The 18,578-nt window shown below is 41.2% G+C and overlaps 1 long non-coding RNA gene across 6 annotated transcripts in view; it reads right to left on the bottom strand.

The window, feature by feature from the left end:
• Positions 1 to 18,578, bottom strand: part of LOC310707695 — a 124,507-nt gene that overhangs the window by 45,880 nt on the left and 60,049 nt on the right. The window contains exon 1 of one of the 6 annotated variants that reach the window (XR_014526658.1): positions 5,212 to 5,606. The exons of the other annotated variants lie outside the window; for them this stretch is intronic. This is a non-coding gene — a long non-coding RNA (uncharacterized lncRNA). Of the gene's footprint in view, positions 1 to 5,211; positions 5,607 to 18,578 lie in introns of those variants that run through there. 6 annotated transcript variants of the gene reach the window in all.

Below are 18,578 nucleotides of genomic sequence, written 5' to 3'. Positions count from 1 at the left end.
ACGAGTAATTTGATTTATTATATTTCTATGCCACTTGTTATTAAAATGAATCCCAAAGAAGCTTACAAATAATAAATAACAATGATATGATAGAACATAATAGAACATCACAAATAAAAAAAATTAATCATACAGAATAACAAATCATCAGTGAGTTACAATCTATAAAACACTGTTAACAAAGCAGCAACTAAAAAAATAAACCAAAGAACAAAATTAAAACAAGTCATATTGTACGATTAACAAATCAATATAGCATTTATAATCTATAAAAGCATATTAACAACGTTAAGAAAATAGCAACGGAAATATAAACTAAGCACTGTTAAGATCATACACACATGACCACTGACATACAGGGTGAACCGTATGAGAGAACCACCTCACCAGCTGCCTCTACAGGCAGATCAGTACAATAATTTATTATCAGGACATAATGAATTAGTGTCATGTACTTTCCTGAACAAGGTAAAAACTTGATGAAGAGAATTTCATCATTAGTACAAAACTGACTATGGTAGCACAAGAAATGGGGAAGGAAACAACTGTCAATCTATTTTTAAATCTGAAATAAAATGATAAGATACATGAATACTCCTATACACTAGCCCCTCCTATATTGAAATTTGAAATTTATACTTTCGTGAAATTACATTAGCATGAAACATATAACAGATTTTAGAAAAAGAATTCTCAAAGTATTTGACTTGCATTTATATTCTACCTTTTGTTTTCACCAGAAAATCACACATAAAAATGGCTTTTTAAAAAAATTTAAGGTTCCAAAGCATCAATGCAGGCCAAAGGAATGAATAAATAAATAAATAAATAAATAAATAAATAAATAAATAAATAAATAAATAAATAAAATTTTATTTGTACCCCGCCCTTCCAGGTTCAGAAAACACTTAATTGTGATACAACAAAAAACAGCATAAAATACAGTATAAAAGCGTGAATAATAATAAATTCAAAAATCAATTTAGAGGAAAATCCATCCAATAAACATTAGATGATCACCAGGTCTAGCTGGCTAAATCAGTCCTATTTGGGCCAGCGAGGAGGCCAGGGGAGAATTAGCTGTGGGATCCCAGAGCGCGTAATCTTCATAAAAAGGGGAGGGATAGGGAAGGAAGGGGAATAAAAGATCAGGCTAAATTCAAATTGAAAGCTAGGTGGAATAGCTCTGTCTTACAGGCCCCACAGAAGGAGGTTAAATCCTGCAGGGCCCTAGTCTCATGGGAGAGAGGATTCCACCAGGTCGGAGCCATCACTGAGAAGGCCCTGGCGGAGGATAATCTGACTTCCTTAGGGCTTGGGACCTCTAAACTATGATTATTCATGGATCTTAAGGTCCTCTGCGGGGCATACCGGAAGAGGTGGTCCCATAAATACGAGGGCCCTAAGCCACAAACGGCTTTAAAAGTCAAAACCAGCACCTTAAACCTGACCCTACACTCCACCGGGAGCCAGTGCAACTGGTAAAGCACTGGGTGAATATGATCCCATGAGAGGGACCCCGCGAGGAGCCTCGCTGCAGCATTCTGCACCCGCTGGAGTTTCTGGGACAGTTTCAAGGGCAGCCCCGCGTAGAGTGAATTACAGTTGTCAAGCCTGGAGGTGACCGTCACATGGATCACTGTGGCCAGATTGGGGCGGGAAAGGTAAGGAACCAACTGCTTAATACAGCAGAGGTGGAAGCACTTTCACTTTCCCTCTCTCCGCTGCAGAGTGAATATACCGTATTTGTCCATCTATAAGACCACCCAATGTATAAGACGCCCCCTAATTTTTGACACTATTTTTCAGGGGAAAACCCGTCTTATACATAGAAAAATATGGTATTTACTGTGGATATATTCCTTTACATTTACAAATACGAAGAATTATACAGTGGTACCTCCGGTTGTGGACTGGATCTGTTCCGGAGCTCTGGTCGGATCCCGAGGTTTCCGCAACCAGAGGGACTGCTTCTGCACATGAGTGCACGGCAGTAGAGCGCTTCTGCGCATGGCGTGGTAGAGCACTTTTGCGCATGTGCAGACGGCGAAACCTGGAAAAATACTTCCGGATTTGCCACACACGTATCCCGAAGGATATGTAACCAGAGGTGAACGTAAGTAGAGGTAAAGGTAAAGGTACCCCTGCCTGTACGGGCCAGTCGTGTCCGACTCTAGGGTTGCGCGCTCATCTCACTTAAGAGGCCGGGAGCCAACGCTGGCCGGAGACACTTCCGGGTCACGTGGCCAGCGTGACTAAGCGGCATCTGGCGAGCCAGCACCAGTGCCGCACACAGAAACGCCGTTTACCTTCCCGCTATAAAGCGGTACCTATTTATCTACTTGCACTTAGGGGTGCTTTCGAACTGCTCGGTGGGCAGGAGCTGGGACCGAATGACAGAAGCTCACCCCACCACGGGGATTCGAACCGCCGACCTTGCGATCAGCAAGTCCTAGGCACTGAGGTTTTACCCACAGCGCCACCCTATTATTGATTGTATGATTTATTTTTATGCAGCTATTGTGGGATTTATGTGTGAGTCATGAGCACACGTTGTTCCATTTGCCTCAACAAAGCTTCTTTAAAGGGGAAAGCATTTGCAATCTTAAGTGATTGTGATATTTATGTTGTTATAAAAAACATTTATAGTTAAATATTTACAGATTTCCAGATAATCTGCAAAGCAGCATTTCCATTTACCCCATTCTTATTTTTTAGTGCCTCATAAGGTGAATGTTTATTCTTTTAGTCCTGATTTTATCTTTATTCAATATTTTTCTTTAACATTTCTGTGCGATCTACAATATTATTACTATAAATGGCACCTTAAACCACCATTATTTCCCCCATTAGTGCTAAACCCCAGAAACAGCAGTAGGATGTCCCACAAAAGGGATGATGGAGAATGGCTTTGCTGATTCGCTACATATCACTGCTGTTTTTGTTTTTTAATCATAGAAGGGTGGACATGTAAAGTAAAACTTTAAAATCTGGAAGTTCACAAAACAGCAGGGAATTACTCAATAGCAGTTGGTCTGCCGCCACCCCTCCCGGGCATAGTGGGACAGCAGGCAGGGCAGTGTGAAAGTAGGTGGAGCCACTTTTTTCTACTGATCCCACCCCTGTACTTTTAAAAGCAGTCTGAAATGCAGGAATTACGCTATTCATGGCGTAACTATATCAAGGGGGAGACGGGACATTGTGATAAAGGGGCTTTGTTCTTTATAGCATAACACTGCAGCGCTCATCAGCTCTTTTTTTTTTTTTTCATATCAGGCCCGTAGCATCCATGGACACTACTATAAAAATAGTGTATGGGCGTATAGACACCACCTTATTCTGTGAACCAACTGACCAACAAACATATCTACAGTACGTGCTTCTAGCTACCATCCCAAACATCCGAAACAATCCATTGTATATAGCCAGGCCCTACGTTACAGCCGCATCTGTTCCAACTCTACAGAGATTCTCACCTAAGAGATCTACTGCAAAACTTTTTAGAACTAAAATATCTGCCTGATGAAGTTAAATAACAGATCAACAGAGCCAGATTGATACCCAGAGAGAACTTGCTGCAAGACAGACACAAAAAAGAAAATAACAGACCACTAGTAATCACATACAGCTCCCAAGTTAAAACAGTTCAACGCATCATCAGAGATCTACAACCTCTCCTAGACAATGACAGTTCTCTTTCTCAAGCTCTGGGAGGAAGACCTTTCATTGCCTACAGACAGCCATCCAATCTTAAACAACTCCTCACCCACAATAATACAACAACCAGACTTAACATGGACACTGGCACCAGAGCCTGCAATAAACCCAGATGCCAACTTTGCTGCCAAAAACACCCGGACAACACCATTACTGGCCCCAACAACATCAAACATACCATCTCAGGACTATTTAATTGATCATCTTCTAACATTGTGTATGCCATCAAATGCCAACAGTGCCCTTCAGCTCTCTATATTGGACAAACAGGCCAAACCCTACGCCAAAGGATAAATGGACATAAATCTGACATCAGGATTACAAGACAGAGAAACCACTAGGAGAACACTTCAATCTCCCAGGACATTCTATACAAGATCTCAGAATAGCTGTCATATTACAAAAAAAATTCAGAAATAGACTGGAAAGAGAAGTTGCTGAATTGCAACTTATTACCGAACTTAAAACCATGGAGAGACCTGGTCTGAATAGAGACATTGAATTCTTATATCATTATACATGATAAAGCTATTTTTAGCCATCTCATCCCTTGCTTTTTCCTTAAGGCCAATTGCAGTCTAACAGTCATCAACAGGTTTACCACAACTATCAGCCAATCACCCATTCCCACCACCCTTCTGAGTAATACCCCTCCCCACCCTCTCACTATACGTATATAAGGGTCTGGTGACTTCTGTTTCAGTGTATCTGAAGAAGTGTGCATGCACATGAAAGCTCATACCAATAACAAACTTAGTTGGTCTCTAAGGTGTACTACTTGAAGGGTTTTTTTTATTTTGTTTCGACTACAGCAGACCAACACAGCACCTAACTGTAACTTACCAATCCTATACGCACATGTATTATACCCAAGTACAAAATTAAGTGTTGAGAAGTGATCCTGGGATTCCTGTTAGTTTGTCTCCAAACAGAAGCACGCTGGAAATGAAAAAGGTTCTACTTTATTGCCTCCCTGGAAATTTGTGGAGAAATTTAGGAAATTCTGCAGCTAATTCTATAGGATTCCTTTTGCAATGTTCTGATCAGTGTACTGAGACCAGCACAGAACTCAACTGCCTTCCTAGAAGTTACTGGTGAATAGTGACAAAGGGTAGGCTCAGAATATTATGCTGAGGGGCAGCTGGTCAAGTGCAGGGGTGGGAACCTCAGCTGGGGGGGACATGGCCCCCAAGGCCTCTCTAATCTGGCCCTCAGAACTTCCCCAACGCCACCTGTTTCCCTCAGGCCACAACGTCCCACTGGCCCTCCTTTGCCCTCTAGAGTGTTTCTGCCTGGCTGAAATGTGTCCTTGAACTCGAATAATGCCTCTTGGTCTGCTGTGTAACCAGCCAATAAAGGCTTATCAAGGGGAAAGCAAGTTTTTTAAAAATGCCTGGACATATTAGTCATGCTAAGCACACACACCCCATAGTTAGCTCCCTTTCCACTTTTTGTAGCTTTGTTTGAGGGGAAAAAATTAAATAAAAAACTCACCCACTGAAGTGATTTTCTCCCCTGATGCTGGGCTCCACTTCACTCCAGCTTCTCCAGGTCCCTTCTATTTTCCTCACACATATGCAAACAAATATTCTGCCAACAAGGCCGCAACATACATATATTTGCAGTCAGCTACCTACCCAGAGACACGCAACCACGTCTCTAGAAAATGGCCGCTCTAACCCTGAACAAAGTCGAAGAAAAGTACTGCAGCTGGGTTGGTTGGGGGAGTTAATTAGGACCGCCCTGTTAGAAAATGCTGCAATTCAATTGGCTGGAGGCACTGATGAGGCTGGCCCTTTCTGTGTGCTACACGGCTGTGTTCTGAAGACCTCCTGACACGCTAAGCAGGTGCAGTTATACTATCTGGATCTAGATACATGTTCATTCCAAACAATACAGTAGCTAGAATTTCTCTGTGATGAAACGTAGCTTTTCTCAAATTTTGTCCAGAGTTCTGCTAAGTTCTGCTAAGGGGCATTCCCCAAAGAAAGAAAAAATGGAATGGAATGGTAGGCAAGCATGCACAATGTATGATTTCCATTGAGCTGCGCCCATGGGGATTAAATGCAGTATTCAAGCGGCGGTCCTGGGCCTCCCTCCCGCTTCTTTGCTTTCCTAGCTTCCAAACACCGCGTGTTGCTACAGGTTACCAAGACGGGAAAGGGCACGGGAGTGGGCAGCTTAGTGCAATGCAGACACAGCAGCTCCTCGCTGCCTCGCCCATCCCCCTCCTCGGTCACTAGTAGAGATGTGAGTCGTGTGAAGCTAGATAAGCAGCGGCACCCTGCCCGCACGGCACTGCTAGTGGGTTAAGTACTTGTCATGGGAATCCCTCTTCTGCCCCTTAGCACCTTCCTTTGAGCTGCAGCCTGTCAGCAAGAGTTAAATATGCTGCTCCTTTAATGCTGATGGAGAGATAAGAACTCTCTCTGATAAGAGCCAAAGCCTTAAGGATGACAAACAAAGGCTTCTCCCGTCAGAGGAGATCAGGAGATCAGCAGCAAAGTTTTTCAAAGTCTCAAAGTTGCTGCTTTTAAAAGTTGCTGCTCTGGCTGGCTCTCCCTTGCTTCCTCTACCAATAATCAATCTCTCTCCCTTTAAAAAAAATGTTTAAAAATAATTTGCTGCAAGGATTCCAGCAAAGCTTTGTTTAAAGTGTAGGGTTCTGCTACTGCAAAAAAGTTTTTAAACTAGGGAGGTAAGGAATTGTTGAAGTGTGGCTGTGATTATTCTCCTCCTGACACAGGGGCAGGACCTAGCAAGACAGTGATTGTTCATTGGATGCATATGAGGGTGCCCACTTCCAGCTAAGCCATTCAAGAGACTGAAAATGGACTGGTTGTCTCCTGCTATGAAGGGTAGGACTCAAACCAATGCCTTCAGGTTACAAGAACAGAGATTCCAACTAAACATCAGAAAGAACTTTCTGATAGTAAGAGCAGTTCAACAGTGGAACAGTGGTCGTGGACTCTCCATCACTGGAGGTTATTAAGCAGAGGTTGGATGGTCATCTGTCATGGATGCTTTAGCTGAGATTCCTGCATTGCAGGGGGTTAGACTAGATGACTCTTGGGCTCCCTTCCAACACTACAATTCTATGATTCTATGACTCCCAAGACACACTGAGTGATTTTATGAAGGGGGACAGAGATAGCATATATTGGCTGGGAGCTGGCAGGTAAGGCAGCTTTGTTGTACTGAAAGCACCAGGTGAGCCTCCCTGAGAAGGGCATTTCACAAATGGGGAGCCACCGCAGAAAAGGCCCGTTCTTCTGGCTTTTAAGATTTTGGAGTTCCAGGATTTTTTGGAGGACTAAATTCAATTGTTGTAGAAAGAGATGAGCTGGTGTTTGCCACTTTTCTACTTCGAAAGACAGCAATGGGGAAAGGACTGTGTAAGGTACTGCTGCGTAGGGTACTGCAGTGTACAAATTTTATAAAATAATTGAATGAGTGAATGAATGAATACATCATCTACAGAAAGGGGCACAGCCTCTACCATTTCCAGGGAGATACGGGGGAAGACTCAGGCAGGGGGAGTGGAAAATCTCTGCCAGTCAGTGCAGCTAAAGAGTGTGACCTGTGACCTTCCAGATGTTGTTGGACTATAACTCTCATCAGGCTAATGGGAGTTGAAAACCAACAATATCAGGAGGGTTACGGGTCCCTCATTCCTGATGTAGAGACAATACTGAGCTAAATGGACCAATGGTCTGACTCGATATAAGGCAGCTTCCCATGTTCCTATGAATGAAGAGGCATTAGAGTTCTTCTGTACAGTAGACATAATATAAATTAAATAATGCGAAATTAACTAAAAACTTTATAAAAGTGCGCAAAATTGCAAGAGCATGGGGCAAGTTCTCCAATCCTATGCACAGATACCTGAGCATATGTCCCATTGGACTCAGTGGCATTACTGCTGAGTTGCACTATCTGTGGCTCATTAACTGTAATGTCAAAGGCACGACCAGTATCGCAAACAAAAGCCTATAGCTTCCAACACTTAACAACAAACGCAACTGAGGCTTATTTTATCAGTGTGATATACTGTGATTTGAATGCCAGGAAAATGCAGCATCCCTGAATTCTCCTTTGAGAGAATACAAGCAGCAAGCTGTACACTGCTCTACAAAAAAGTATGCAAAACCCTCCTATTACACAGGATAGGGACATACATTCAGGATATTTTAATGTGAATTAGTTAACAATTTCACCATCCTGTTTTACAAGATTGGGGTGGTTGAACGAGGTAAAAGGGTGGATTGATTCCTATCCTTCCAGTGCATGTTCTTGGGATTCTAATTCATTCTAGTAATTGTAACTAATGAGGATGTAGGAATTTTATCCAGATTCATTACAGTGAAGTAAAATGATATGATGATGTGTAGGTCGCATTGGTCTCTTCTCTATCCCATAATATGGCAATGTTGTGTTTTAAATCCAGCGACTCTCAAATTACCAGATATATTTTATTCAGTATTCTTGAGTGTGTCCAATTAAGCTAGACTCCGGTGGGCCTGGGATTTATGTCAGTCTCCTTCTGGTTTTATCCAGAGCATCCATCAGCCTGCAGACCCACCACATACGTTATATCATGGAAGGCCATGGCACAGCGGAGTACACTGAGGCATTCAGGTGATTTTTAATAAAAACTGCTGAGCAGCTCAGCTAATTGAAATCGCCAGGCAATTGCTATTGTCCATTCAGCTGCAAACAGAACAAGAGGAAGTATTATGCCTGTAAGTTACTGGCCAGAATTCAAGTTATTGTCTGATGGATTTTCCATTTGCAACTAAGAATGTGTTTGTTGTTTCATTTAATGAAACACGTTGCGTTACAATAGGCAGCATTTGTGAAAGTAGTGTTCTAAGCATTTTCTGTTATTGTAGTCTATAGGCCTGCACATTCCTTCCTCCTAATCGTGACTGAACACCCTAAAAATGGTATACAAACCTGGAGGATTCACTTAGAAACAGGTCCAGAGCCAAAAAATCAGAAATACTGGTGTGTGTGTGTGTGTGTGTGTGTGTGTGTGAGTGAGTGAGAGAGAGAGAGAGAGAGAGAGAGAGAGAGAGAGAGAGAGGAGAGCTCCTGGCAGTCAGGGTGTTGCATACTTTGCAGTTTGTGTAATCCTGTTCAGGCTGGTCCATTGGGGCAAATGGGGGGTTGCCCCCCAACCTCAATCTGCCTTCAGCCAGCCGCCACCTGCCTACCTTCCTACTTACAACCATTCCAGAGGGTGGCACTGGCTGTCAGCTTCATCCTCCTTAGTCTGAGTGTTGCCCTTGTAGAATTTAGCAGGGAAGAGGATGGAGGCAAAACTAGAATGTGTTGGCTCTGCCTTTATTGACTCTGGCTTCATCTACTGTTTGGGCTCATTGGTCTTCTGCCTCACTAGTTCCCATGGCCACCAACCACCACACGGCACTGGCACTTTACTGCTGCTCTCTATGTTCTGTGGCCACACAAGGTGCTATGTCCAAAATAGTGTGAAATACAGGAAATATACCCACTTTCCTAGGAGGTGTGAGTGTCTGTGGGCACACAAATGAGGTATATAAGCTATCTGAGGAAGAGTTGTTACCCAAATTTTGTTGGGGAACTGTAGCTATGAATCCTTTTAAAAAAGAATAAATTATAATCAACAATATCCTTGGATTGTTGCATTTTTGTCTGGCTCTTTTTGTTGTGCCCAGTTAGTCAATACAGAGCAGCTGCATTCTGTCTCCCTCCCTATTTCTTTCTCCAAAAAAAGAGACACTTGTTTGATTGTTCTTCACATCTGACTGCACACATACCATCCAGCTGCTCCTCAGGCATGGCAGGAGGAATCCAAATGGAATTGGCCATACCTCCCACCTGCCTCCATCTTATCAAACTTCTCTTGAGAAAGGGTATGCGTTGTGTGTGAGAATTCAAGGGATGGGAGGGAGCTGGAAGTCTGAGGTCAAGATTTGCCATTCTGTCTTAGTTGATGCTTATTGATATCCCTGTCCACGAGCTCTCTGTGTGCAACAGTGAAATGTTAGCAATCTACCTTGCTGGGCTGTTGTAGAATGAGTGAGAAGAAAATAATTGTCATCTACACTGAGCCTTGGCTACAGGTCCAGCAATCAATCTACTTACATAAATGTTCATGTCTCCCTCAGCTACAATGGCTAATAAATACTCCATTCTGACAACTGTATTGAAGATGAGGGTCCGTCCCCCCCTCCTGGGAAATAATAAACTACTGCATTCTGACTGCCATGCAGCCGTCTTGACCTCATTTATTAGACTACCCATTGACCTTTCACTATAGCTTAGCCAGACCTATCAAAGGAGCACACACATTCAGGAAAATGGGCAAAATTAATTCTTTGTGCAAATCCCCTGGAAATACTCTTCTGATAATGTCACTATTTTATTAGGCAATTGAATGTTACTTTTAAACTCTTTTTTTAGTCACTCAGCAGAGTGTTTTTAGAAGGGCCTCTCATTTTTGGCACTGCAGTTTTGGGTCACCTTGTTTGTGAAATCTAAAAGACGCAAAGCACAATTTATACGCACATGGTAAGAGCGCTTTCACACACAGTGGAAATCATTTTCCTGGGCATGGTTGAGTGCTTGTCTCATCAAGTGTGTAGCTCACTCAAAAGCTGCTGTTGTCCAAAAATTGTGGCTCAAAGTTACTGCAAAATTACCTTATGGTTACTTTTCCATTTGGCAATTATCACATGAATCACAATACTGTAAATGAACAGGAATCAACAACGCAAGTACAAGTCCATTTTCATAACAGTGTTTTTTGCATCTAATAAAAAAGGCAATTGAACATTCTTTCATCTTAGGTAATCTTGGGTTTGTTTGAAATGTGAACATGTTATACAGAGGTCTTACTGGTTTATGCAGGCAAAGCATTTTGCTCAAGATTGGTTAGCACCACTAGAGCTATGGGGAGAATATTGGACAGGAGTCATCAAGGATCCCTTTCAGCGGAAGCCTTGAACAAGGACTTCTGCTTCTGCAATGGGGAACCCCCCACCCCACCTCTGCAACCCCTGAATTTGGCTCTGGGCAGGTCTGAAGAACTCCCAAACAGCACATGGTGGGGAAAGAGGGGGGATTGTTCCATCTGGCAAGCTGAAATGCTTGCACAGACAACAAGTTCAAAATAGAGTGGCATTGAATTCCACCCATTCATTATGTTTATTTTGCATGTGTTTGCATGAGTATACGGTATAGGCAAACATCAGCAATTCTCACCCTCTAGGGAGACCTGCTTGAGCGATTTACCATCAACAGCTATTTAAGTTGAAGTCGGGCACCCATTATCTTTAAAATATTTATATTTCAGCAGAAACAAACAGCTTTACTGTAAAGGCAATGTGAGCACATCAAGGTATTAAACTTACAACTCCAAAATGAACAGAAGGAAAATTGCTTTGCCATCCCATACCTAGAAATTTTGCTTTTATGAGAAGAGTGTCATTTATATTTTTCATTCAAGGAGGACACATAATGTAAAGAACTAACATATTGGGCTGTGATAATGTGAAGTTCTCACACCAGGAAGAGCAAGATCTGCCACATTCTGCAAAGCTAACCAGAATCTGGAAGCTGCAATTACTGAAATGTGAAATGATAGAGGGTTAAGCGCAGTTACCTTCTTGTACCAAGTGGACAAACACAAATTCAGATGGTTGCATTCATATTTAAAAAGACTTATATTTTGCATCTGATCACCCTATTCTCCACAGATCTCTCCCTAACATTTTGTCATCTTCTTCCTTCTATAGCTAAACTTAATGTAAATAGAACATTATATTAGATTTTATTAAAATTTTAAAATTACAATATTAGCATGTATCTTGCCAATATAGTATGACAAATATAAGAAAACTGGGTTGTGACCCATTCTTTCATGGGCTCTCCTATATCTAAGGAAAGAGTTCAGTGAGCTTTCTCTCTTCTAAAAGTTAAATGAGCTAGCTTTCTCTGTCCTCACCCAGCTTGGCACATGTGGATCACAGCATGCTGGCCATGGAGAAAGAGAGACTGGTGTAGTGCTCAAATTACAGAGAATGGTGCATCCTATTCTATTGTTTGCCACTCCCTGCTGTTTCTAGAAGACTGAAGTGGGCCATAAAGTTGGGTGCAGTCAGGAAGTGGGGTGTGTACATTTCCATAAGGGCCTATAAGAAACTGCTGGATTTGTATGTGACTGTCCCTTGGGGTGATTCACAGTACTTCAGCCAACAGCCTTTTCACATATGAACCTTTTGGATTGACTCTGCTCACCCAGGCTGACTATTAGGTCCTTCTAGGCAGGAAGATGTATGTTCCAGCTGAGGCTAGCTCTAGCAACAAGGTCTTCCCAAGCTCTGGCAAGGTTCTGTATTCTTGGTTGTTGTTCAATTCTGCCTTCTGATTAGTCATACTGTCCTGACTTAGTATCTCTTAACATCTCACCAGTAAATGCTAACATTTGCCATATTTCTGACATTTCTATATTATTTCCAGAATAAGATCACCAATACACACTTGATTTCTTAACTAATGTTGGCCCTTGTAAAACAAATGAACAGCTATTATCATTCTAATTTAGGGTTGCTATATTTTGAAGAGCAAAAAAGGAGGATACATTTGCTGACTTCTACTTTTAACTATGGATCTCTATGATGACTCTCATTATGGAAAAAGAGGACGTGTCCTGGAAAAAGAGGACATATGGCAACCTTATTAATTATCTGAGACATCTATTACAGCTACTCACCCAATAGCATGCTATCCCCCCATACACACACACTTTAGAAAAAACAACAATTTACAATGTGTTTACTGAGGCTTGTAGAGAGAGATATTCCTCCAAAGTATTTGAAAATAGTGTTTCCTTCCAGCAAACACTGAGAATGAGGCCACAATGCATGATACACGCCTGTCCCTTAGAAACCCAAGATTATTTGTTCTCCAACTGTTCTAAAGGTAATTAAGGAGCATTGCATGTTCCTCAATTAATGATTCCTCATTCAGTGGGGGGATCTTTGATAATAATTTGTTTTAATCAGGGTAGAGACTGTGAAACAGGGGGTGGAATCCTCTAAACAATTCAGTGAAGAGGAACAAGGAATTTTTAATCAAGCAGAAAAGCTCTAAAAGGTTTGGGGACACATCCATCATAAATTAAGCTTCCTGTTTGTTTCTTTATTCAGATCCCATAAAACAGCATGATAATAATCTTCAAAGGCCATTTTATCAACTGGAGGTAAAGTTTGTGGAAGGTGTGAATGATAAAAAACCAGAAGTGGAGTTCAATAAATGATACACATTCTTGAAACCTCCTTTTTCAGTGTATCCCAGTTCAGTCCTATGAGCCATCTCTGAATGCTATTCTATGTAGAGAATGGAGAGCCTAATCCTTAAAGTTTACATGTTTGATTTCTTAGCAGTTTCATCCTTTCGTTCCACAGTTGGATGTAGATAAGAGAAAGGTGAGGTACTGTTAAGGTTCAACACACTACATGTGTTTGGCAAGTGCAAACCAGAGACTGAGCCCAATTTACAGAACACACTCCTCAGTAGCAGTTGCATGACACCACCATTATTATCTTTTTAGTGTTATGTTAGCTATAGAACAAGGTCAGGGGAGTCTTTGGCCTTCCAGATACTGTTCAACTACAATTCCCATCTTTAATAACTGGACATGCTGGCTAGGGTTGATGGGAGTTGTAGTTCAGTAATATCTGGAGAGCCAAAGTTTCCCCACCTGTGCTCTAAAACAAGCCCTAGAACATCACTTCTAGGCTTCCATGGCAGACAAATTGATGTGGAAATTACTTGCTGAAAGTAAAAAAGGTTGAACCACTTTAAATTTAAATCGTGTGACTTTGCCAAACAAATGGCAAGCCCTAGAAGGACACAGTTGGATAGGAGAGGTCCATGAAGTTTTTAGAGCAACTGCAACTCATGAAGGGAAACAACATAATTTTTTGCTTAAAGGTAATCTAGGAGTGAAAAGTGGGACATAATATGAATCAATCTTAACCCCTTTCTGCCTATGGAAGCTTTAGTTGAGATTCCTGCATTGCAGGAAGTTGGACTAGATGGCCATTGGGGTCCCTTCCAACTCTACAATTCTATGATTCTATATGCCTTTTACTCTGAGGTACTCTGGCACTTCCCACACACCCCTGAACTACCTTTCCATTTTATTCAAGCTGTGTGTTGGGTCTTTATTGGGAATTTCACTCAATGCCCCCTTTATCTCCGCTGCCACCAAAGATAACCCTTATTGGAACACTTCATCCCTAGGGTAGCCAAGGATGAGGTATGTGGTGTAATACAACTGATTTATTAAAAATAAACACAGTTTTCAACATAACTCTGTACATAAGCATATGGTTTCAAAGGTTCCTGTTTCTTATTTATTACCTTATTGCAATCATAACAGTGGCTACCATATGGCTGTTCCTATAATACTAATCAACCCTGCTTCCCTTCCACCACTGTCAGACTCCACTCTCCACACTCCACTCTATCTTCTGAACTCCTGACTCAGGCTGACCCTCAACTCTCTCACTACTCACCTTCAAACCCCCTTTCAAACTCTCAGCCATTCATCACCTACCTCTCATGCTCTCCCCATCTCACATTACCATAATTCTGCTATTATACTTGCCATAATAATAGTATACCTTAACTACTTTAGTATATGTTTATATATAATATTATATACAAACACCAGAACATCATAGGGTTCTCTATAAAGATCTGTATTTTTAAAATGCTGCAATATTTTTTTGTTTGTTGAGAAAAATTGTCCCAGTACATGACTTGGCATTTATTCAAGGGTCACCATTTTCTGTCCTTGGGGAATATATGCTCTGATCTTACAGAGCACTTATCCATCCAGCTCAGAGCAATTTAAGAATTGGGGGTGGGGGGGGGAGAGACATTCCAACCACTCTGTTCTTTGTCTGTCTTGTTATTGCACAAAACAGCACGTTTTTATTTGCTGCAGTCTCAGAGAAAGGAGAACATCACAGCTAGTATTAGGACCAGACACTTCCTTTAATCGTGATTTTTCTGATGTGCTGTTGCATTTTCCTGAATGCTGTATTGTGCTACTCTGGCACAAAATGCATGACAATGCTTTGTGATAGAAGCAAGGCTAATGAAAGGTTTCCGTTTCCTTTTTGTACTTCACTTTTTTACCTGTTCTGCCTCATCTCCTCAAATCTTACAATTCTGACAGGCGCTAATACCTGCCAGTTATTAATCATGTTGCATGACCTCCTGGCCTCAGTGTAATTAGATGTGTGACCTATTGCTCTACCATCTCAGAATAAGTACCAGCATTGTAGGTTGCTTTTCATAAATTTCATTTGTTTGCACCCTTCTGTAGCCAAAGTTGTTGTTATTTTATTTTTATTTTTTTTGTCAAAAAAGAAGATTATTTTCTTTTTCCTCCTGTAAATATTTGTAAACAGTTTCTCACATTCCCTTAATCAATATTTTAACATGTTAGAACTCCAGAGGGCAATATGAGCTGACATGTATCCTCAGCTATTTCCACGAGGGAAAATGTCAGTTCCTGCAGATCTGGAGACTTGACTAGGAGCTGACAACTTTTCAGCCAGCCCTTAGCAGCTGTGCCTTTAACACCAGCTTGATTTACAGCAATTTGGAATCTTGTGCACAGTTCTGGTTTCCACATCTCAAAAAAGGACATCAAAGACCTGAAAAAGAGGTGTAAAAAAGCGGATGGGTGGGGGAACCAGAATGATCAAGAGGTTTGGTCTCTTTCCATACAATGAAAGACTACAGTGGGGGCTTTTTAGTTTAGATGACTTAAAGGGAGACATGGCTGGGGTTTATAACAGTATGCATAGTGTGGAGAAAATGGATAAAGAAAAATGTTTCATCCTCTCTCATAATACAGGAAATTTGAGTTGCTCATAAAATAAGCAGTGGATTCAACACATGCCACATCAAAAAGTATGTCTTCACACAAAGCATATTTAATCTATGAACTTCATAGACAAAAAATGTCTGGTGACTTAAAAGGGGATTAGACAGATTCATAGTGGATTTGTCTTTCCATGTATTAAGCTATGAAAGATACCCTCCACTTTCATAGGCCAGATACCTCTGAATACCAGTTCCTGAAGACATATAAGGTGTGGGGGGGGAGAGAGAGAGAGAGAGTTACCGTAGTCATCATTTCTTGTGTATGGGATTTCCAGAGGTGTCTGGGTAGATACTATTGGAAACAAGATGGGCCCTTTTTCGGATCCAGCAGGGCTCTCCATGGGCTGTTAATTAGCAAAGTGTCATGTTTAGCTTCATGCTCTGAAACACCTCACCTATTAATTTATGCATACAAAACAGCTGTATTCTATACAGCTGCAGGGCATCTGAGTTCTGCTTCCAGTCTGCCAACTTTTTTTTTAACAGGGCATTTATGCTTTTAACTTTTGTTTGACAAAGAGATGCAGGCAATGGGGACACGGGTCACCTGCAAAATATTTTGCTTGTCACATCACAGTTAAAGGTACACCACCCTTTCAGAGCTTTCTTATATGAGCTTGCATCAACTCTTCTTCAGATCAGAACTGATCCTGAGCTTAAAGCTGAAACTAGGCTTGATTTACAGCTGTCATAAAACTGTCATTAAAAATTTGCATGTAGATGAAAAGTACATGTTGAGCAAATGAGAAAACATCTTGGGGGAAAATATGCATAGATGTTGTTAAGCAACAAGTCTGGATTTAAATTATAGCATTTGAACTGGTGCCATCAATTTTCAAAATAGGTTGGCAGCAAATTAATTAAATAACTGCGGTCTGTCTATAATTCTGCATGAAACTGTGACGAGATGGAGCTTTGTACAGACAATTCTCCAAATGGAGGTGTGGGACATTTGCTGCACATTTTAGATTTGCCAAAACTTTACAGAAATCTTAATATTTAGCTTTAGTCATGGAATCCCAAACAACAGTTTGTGTTTAATGGTAAAAGTAGGATCCAACACTTGAAAAATAGGACAGGTGCTTCTTTTGCCACCTGACTCCGAAAACTGGGGAATGTAAAATTGAACTTAATTCTCATGACTTCAAAACTCCAGTAGGCAGCTTGCTTATTTAAGTAGAACAGTATGCTGCCTCCCTTCTTCAGAGCTGTCTAACTGCACTATGCTGTAGTGACAATCACTACAAAAAGTGCCAATTCTTACAGAATCCTTTAAGTTGGATATTTGAACCATCAGTTTTATAACTAAATGCATGAAGTCAAAAGGGTTCAGAGTGATCACCTATAGACATACTAGTGCTTCAGAAAGAGATCTTTTCCTGATCTATGAGCACCGGCTTTCAAACAACTGCACCACTATTCTGTTTTCCTAGGAGAACATATCAGATGAGGAAGGGGTCCCGCACAGCAAAACACGTAACATCTGGAGAGAGCCCGCTTTGACAAATAGCACATTTAAGAGCTGCAGACATACTGCATGTACAAACAACCCTGGAAAGCAGGAATCAGAAAATGATATAGCAGAAACAATCACACTGTTTGGTTTAAATAATAAGAGCATGTTATTATTATTTTTCCTTTGTTTATTACATTTATATCCCACCTTTATTCCAAGGAGCTCAGGGTGGCATACATGGTTCTCCCCCTCCCCTCCCCATTTTATCCTCGCAACAACCCTAGGCAGAGTGAGGGTGACCCTTGTCTTCCAGATCCCAACCCAACACTCTAACCACTGCACAACACTGGCTCTAAAAAGCCCTCTCAAAATAAAGGTAACAAATCTTTATAGTGCTGAGAATTAGCTTTCAGTTCTGCCTGAGGAAGACTTCTTGGTGACTGCAAAGCTTTCACCAGTGAAAGTTGTTCTAATAAAATATATAACCACTTTACATATTTTCGGGTTGTTGGTTTTTTGCAACTACTGTCTTACCTGCACATCAACCAGTGGCAAGTTCCTATTAATTCATGAAGCCAAGGTCTCGATTAAATCCATTGTTTTTTCTTCTAGAACCAGTCATGAATTTCTGTTCTCCATTTAATTATCTTCATGTCAGCAATATTTATAAGGTGCATAAAAAGGACTCTTGAATAAGCATATTTTAATACCTGTTTTCTGTATGGTATTAGTGTTCTACCAAATGTAGCACTAAATAAAATTTCCTCCTTGACTGGTACTTCCTTGCAACAGACAATAGAGCTAGTGCTAGAAACACAGTAGCATACTCTCATCGCTGTCACTTATTAAAATAATGATCTAAACCTCACCAACTCTTTGGTGAGTTCCTCTGCCCTTTTCCAGCATGGAAAAGGATATTCAAGAGTTCACATGTGCACTTATAAATCCTTCCAAACTGCTTTTAGAAAGGAGAAGTCTTAGATCGACAGGATTGTGGATGATGTTTACTTCACAGAGAACAAGCCTTTGTGTGACCTAGAAGAATGGAAATGGTGAGAGCTGGACCATAAAGAAGGCTGATCGCCGAAGAACTCTTCTGGACAAGAAAGCTGGTTGTTTTGGGTGGTATTAAATTTAAATAATTTACACTCACACAACGGGACTGACCTCCTCTTCCCCATATGTGCCATCCACAAATCTGCTCTAGTGGGGTGTGGGAACCCCTAGAACAGATTTGGGGGGCAGAAGGAGAAGAGAAGAACTTTCCATTTTACAAGGAGAAATCCTTGCATTGACAGAATGTTGACCTGAGCACGACATTGGATTCCATCCCATGTAATTTGGGAACACTGGTATTAGACATCATACCAAATATTGGGGCAAAAGACTGGGTTCCCTCCACACTCTTATCTGGCACTGTATGGCATCTTTCAGGCCCATATGGGGCTAGGAT

Source organism: Podarcis liolepis (genome assembly GCF_965112155.1).
Source record: "Podarcis liolepis genome assembly, chromosome: 5".
NCBI classification, from domain to species: domain Eukaryota; kingdom Metazoa; phylum Chordata; class Lepidosauria; order Squamata; family Lacertidae; genus Podarcis; species Podarcis liolepis.
Note: the sequence above shows the minus strand (reverse complement) of the source record. Positions and strands in the feature narration are given on the sequence as shown.